Genomic DNA, 6,000 nt, shown 5'->3' with positions numbered 1-6,000 from the left:
CCGCCATTTCTTCGGTTAAGCCCGCACAAAATTGTTGCTTTTGCTCTCCAAAATCCAACTTTTTGAAGACAATGGCTTTGAGTTGTAGGTCCCAAAACTTGTCTACATATTTGTGGATGGATTCATTGGGAGAGAGCTTTAAGCTTGGCCATTCGGTGAGTACTTTGTCTTTGGCATCGGTGGCCAAAAACTGCTTCATAATGGAAGCTCTTAAAGCTTTCCATGTTCGTGGAGCTTCATCGTTGGCTCGTAGGCTAGACCACCATTGTCTGGCGGACTTTTGAAAGTGCATAGCTACATGGCGTAGCTTAGAGGACTTCGTGAAGCCCTCATATCCAAACGCCGCATCGAATTGCTGGATAAAGGCCAAGACTTTGTCCGTAGCACCAAAGGTGCCATCATAAGTAAGGAAAGAGATGCTCTTCCCTCCCTCTTTGAATTTCTTCAGCTTGGACGACCTCTTCCATGCGGCATAGGATTTCCTATGGCCTCTTCTTTTTGATGGTTCAAAGGTTGCACCATCACTTTCTTCAGAAGGTGAAGAATTTGAAGAAGGTGGAGAAGAGGGTGACCTCTTTCTCGCCTTTTTCTTGTCTTGATCTTTGTCGTCTTCACCATCACTTTCATAAGAGGAAGATGGTGAAGAAGATGGAGAAGAGGGTGTCCTCTTTCTCGCCCTTTTCTTCTCTTGCTTTTTATCATCCCTCTTTGAATTGTGGTGAGGAGAAGAATACGATGGTCTTCTCCGCTTTGGTGGTGATGGAGAGCGTTTAGCCCGCCGTCTTCGTGGAGCCATCTCCACCGAGGTGGCGGGAGACTCACTTCTTTCTCGTTCCTTCGGTGGAGGCTCTTGAGTTCTCCTTTGGGAAGGAGATGCATCATCAAGAAGTAAATTCTTGGGCCCTTCATATGGATTCTCTTCTTCTTCCCGAATCGGAGAGAGACCTCTTTTGGTAGTCTCACAAGGAGGCTTCCTAGGTGTTCTCTCGTCATGGTGATGAGCTTGGAGAATCCTGTGAGCACGGAGCTGCCGTTGAACTTCACTTTGGAGAGATGGATTGCCCATGGCTTGTTGAAGCCTAGAAACAAGATAGTTAACAAGCATTGAAGCATCATTAGTAGCTTGCTCATGAGCAAAATCAAAGTTATCAACATTAATTTCACTCTCTTTACTATTGTCAGCCATTCTAACAACTTTTAGGTGTACTTTGGCACTTCAAGCCCTAGTTGCTACTCCTCTTTACCCCTTTAGAAAAATCACTCAAGCTACTGTACCCGCGGCTCGAATACCATTAATTGCAAGGAATAGAAGAGAGGGTCTTTCGACAACAAAACAGCACCGGCTCCTGTCAAGCTTATAGTAGCTCAATAGTGGTTAAGCCGTAGGCAAGCCCCGTAGGACTCCACTATTAAGACCATAGCTCTCAACGGTGATGCCCCGTTAACTGCACGAAGGTAGGCACACTGCAAGGCTGAAAAATCCCTATTCTACTTACTCACAGGCAATTAATAATACCAACCATTTGTAGCTAGCTTGAGGACCTCCCTTCTTGAGCAAGCTCTGGTACCAATGTAACATTTAATGGCCTAATAACTTGTGTGTAGCGGAAATGAGCATGAACATAGTGGGCATTTCATTAGAATAGATTCCTAATGAGAATTACAAGAGTGCTTGGATGGAGAGAGAAACAAAAAGCATAACACCTAGTTAGATAGCATCGACAATACTTTCAAAAGAGAGAGAAATTAAGCTAATGACAACAGTTGAGGACCGGATTTGCATGGAGCCGGTCCCCCCTCCAAAAGGCTTTGTATTATGGTTTCTCCCATCAAGAGAGACATTGTACAATACAATTCTTTGTGTTCCTTCAAGACTAGCTAGTGCAATGAAGATGAAAGCTTCATGCACTAAGCAAACACTTAGCAAACACAACTTGAATTATCCCCGTTCTCAGACCCAAGACCTCACACACCTTCGAAGATGGTGAGAGCTAGCAGGGTATGAGAGTAGATTGAGAGGAAGAAGGAGTATCTTACGAGAAAGATGTACATCTCCTCACATAATCACTCATATTAGCATAGCTTAGCTTAGTAATTAGCTTGGTAGAGGAGATGAGCATGCATGGAAGCTTGGCTCTTGGTTGGATTTGCATCCACATGCCAAGAGAGTGTTGATGTAGGCTTCTATCTCACAAGCTTGGAGTAGGTGATGAGTTCTCCATTAAAGCTTGGGAAGAGATAGTCTTCTCTTTCTTCACCATGAGCTTATGTGAGTGTGTGTGTGTGATAATGCCTTGCAAAAATCAGCCCCCTCTCTCTCTCTTGGGTGAGCCCTCTTGCTATTTGCTCTTGCTAAGCCCTCATTGGCTCTCCCCAAGTCAAGCCAATGACAATTAAGCAGCATAAGTGATAGCCTTCTGACATGTGTCCCCCTTTCCCCTTTTGTGAGAGCTTTAGGTAATTAAATAATTAAACTAAACTCTCATTGGACCCCTTTCCCTCCTGGCCAATAGGAATCAGGCAAGCCATTGGGCTCCTGAATGCTCATTGGACCCCTTGGGAGACTGCCCAATAGTCTTCTAGGAGACTTAATTCTCATTGGTTTCTTTTATTAAATGTTTTTAAATTAATTAAACTAGATTTAATCTAGCTTAATTCTCATTGGTCCACTTCAAGGGTCATCCAATAGAAACTGGGCACACCTTGTGGGCATCTGGCCTAGGGAGCTGACATGTGTCCCTCGTTCCCTTTGTGTAAAGGGAGCCTGTGTGTGTGTGTGTGTGGCTTTCTCTCTCATCCCCTAGAAGAAGGGCTCGCCCCCTCCCATGTAGGGATATGCATTGACTTTGGAGAGCACACAAAGCATCCAATTCCCCCTAAGCTTTAACCCTTTGGACACAACCTTTGAATTTTGGAACCTTAGCATTTTGGAAGTCTTAATGGGCTGAACCTTAGGGTGTTTTTAGCCCATTGTTGCACATGGCTCTTTTGCAGATGGCCCCCCCTTTGGATCCCTATTTTCCCTCCTTTGGATCCCTACTGTGGCCGGTCTGCTAGCTTAACCAATATTCTAGCCTTTTCTCCCCTGGCACTTCCCCACATTAAATGATCAGTTTAATATGAGAAAATCATTTAGGAGAATTAGATATTGATTATTATGACACACCTTCTTTCATGCAAAGCTCAAAGAGCTTATTCATCAAGTACACCTTGTAACTGGGCTCTTACTCTTATATATATTGCATTGCTTAGTCCATAAGGTAGTAGCTTCATCCACTATGATAAAATACATGGACTCTACAAGATGTAGACATATAGTGGACTTAGCTTTGACTTCAAGCATCTTCCACTATGCATATGTATAGCCATCATCTTTTTGATGCTCAAAGATTGGCTCTTATTGTCCCTTTTGGATTAAAACATCCTAAATTTTCTTTCTCCACATAGTAAAAACATCAAACTTTCTAATATTGTAAATGTCCTTCTCAAAAGAGGTTGCCATATCTAAGATACTTGAGCACTATGGTGAGAATGCCAAAAGTAACAATAGCAAAATATCAAGCCAAAACGGTGCTCAAAGTGTCATAAAACGCAAAGGTAGACTTGCGAGAAAAATTTGGCACAGTCTCCTTTGTATGGGGAGCAAAAACTTGACCCAAATGGCACTCAAAAACACAAAATCAACTCAAGAGAGTAAAATTGGAGATACACTTTCAACTATCACTGACAAAGAATTTCCATATGCAACATCAAGCAAAACATCCAATAAGATACATAACCTATGGCAAGGATGTCAAAATGGGGAATTCCAAAATCCTGTATCACTGAGGTATCTCAAATTGGAGAATACCCGAGCTCAAAAAACTATCATGTAGAGCCCTCCAAAGGATAAGCAGACGCAAGACACTAGCCACAGTCTTAGAAAGGACACTTCTGGTCTGAGTTTCAAAATGAATGTCAAAAAATGGCTCCGCACAAAGTACAATAGGCAATGTTCACAACTCAACACACATGAGTGAAAATGCACACAAACAAGAGGTAGAAATTGATTCAAGCTATAAACAAGATCTCTATAAGGATACTTGCTCTCAAAAGAGCTCAATGGCACGTAAAGTGTGCTCTAGTATGCATACGCCAAGGTTTAAATATCAGGGAAGTTCCTGATAGGGGGAAACCTTCCTCTTCCCCTTGTGTAGCTACGAACTTTTCCCCGGTTAGAGGATGAGCTAGGTGTTAGGAAGGAAGTAAAGGAGTTGGGAGTAATCAAAGAGTTGGATCATTTGAGATTAGGGGAGTCATCTTCATCAATACAAGGTTTAAGCAAATTAGTGATGATCTTAACACCTTTAAAGTTAGCATAGGTAGTTAAGTAAATTCCAGGCTCATCAGATTTCAACTCTTTCAGGATGTCCAACATTAGTCCACAGAAGATGTTGAAGGCAATCTGTGCAATTATAATTTGCTTAGCTTGGCCACCTAACCAAGAGCAAATGAGGGAGAGGTGAAAATCCACAGGTTTTTCTGGGAACAGTAAGTCCAGATGGTTGAGAATAAACCAAACGGTATGATCGAACCACATGATGCTAGATTTACAAGAGGCTTTAGGGTCAAGAAATCTGCAGGCACATTTTACATATGGTCAAAAGACATTCCATATGGATTTAGTGTAAAAATCCGGATTACTCTTGGAAAATTCCATGTTTCCTTTGGTACAGATGTAGAGGCCCGAATTAGAGGGGCATTTGAAGTGATCGATGAGATTGAGATTGAAGGGTGCTTTGATCAGCTCCCCTTTGTCCAAAAATTGCCCTCCTTTTAGAATCTTGAGTCTACAATCTTCCACAGTAGAGGCAAGGAGGTTGGCAAGGTAAACCCATGTTTTGAAGGAGTACGAGTGGAAGTGCGACGCGAGAGAGAGTGCGAGAAGAAGAGCACGACGATATGGTGAACTCGCTCTACTGTAATGTGTAGAGCATAGTGAGTTCTTATTAGGTTTTTACAAAAGAATATGTGTACATACCTGGCGGCCCGCCCACTTACCTGGGCGACCACATTGGGCTTTATACCCCAACAACCTCCCACTTAAAGTCCAATGTGGTGATTTAAGTGTGAGAGAAGCTACTATACAAGCTAATATACAAGAGATGTAGAGAAGTGATGTACTACCCTACACCTAATTGCTTGCGAAAATGCGCAAAGCTCTCTGAGGGAAGTCCTTTTGTAAGTAGATCAGCAGGATTTTCTGTGGTGTGAACTTTGACAAGCTGAAGTTGCTTATCCTCGAGCATTTCCCTGATGAAATGATACTTCACATCCACATGCTTTGTCTTTGAGTGATAAACTGGATTGCGAGCCAATTGTATAGCACTTTGACTATCACAATATAACACAGGCATCTCTTCTTTGATTCCCAAATCTGTTACTCGTCGATTAAGCCAAATTGATTCTTTGCATGCCTCTGATGCTGCAACATATTCAGCCTCTGTAGTAGACTGAGTAACACAATCTTGTGATCTAGAATGCCATGATACTGCTCCACCAGCCAATGTAAAGACATACCCTGACGTAGACCTTCGGTTGTCAAAGTCACCTGCATAATCTGAGTCTGTAAAACCCTTTACACTTAGCTCCTGACTCCCATAGCATATACCCATACTCTTTGTAGCTTTCACGTATCTCAATATTCCTTTCACTGCCTCCCAATGTTTCTTGCCTGGGTTTGACATGTATCGACTTACTACTCCCACTGCAAATGCAATGTCTGGGTGAGTAGCAATCATTGCATACATCAAACTACCCACTGCAGACGCATATGGAATCTTATCCATTTCAGCCTGTTCTTCCTCAGACACAGGACAATCTTGTTTGCTAAGTTTCACATATGGTGGCAATGGAACACTCAGTGCCTTTCCCTTATCCATATTGAAACGTTGCAAAACCTTGTCAATATACTCTGTTTGAGATAACCAAATCAACTTCTTTGATCTGTCTCTCTCAATG

The sequence above is a fragment of the Adiantum capillus-veneris genome, chromosome 8, assembly GCF_014529385.1.
Source record: "Adiantum capillus-veneris isolate H3 chromosome 8, ASM1452938v2, whole genome shotgun sequence".
Taxonomy (NCBI): domain Eukaryota; kingdom Viridiplantae; phylum Streptophyta; class Polypodiopsida; order Polypodiales; family Pteridaceae; genus Adiantum; species Adiantum capillus-veneris.
The sequence above is the reverse complement of the archived record's forward strand: the minus strand, read 5'-3'. Positions refer to the sequence as shown.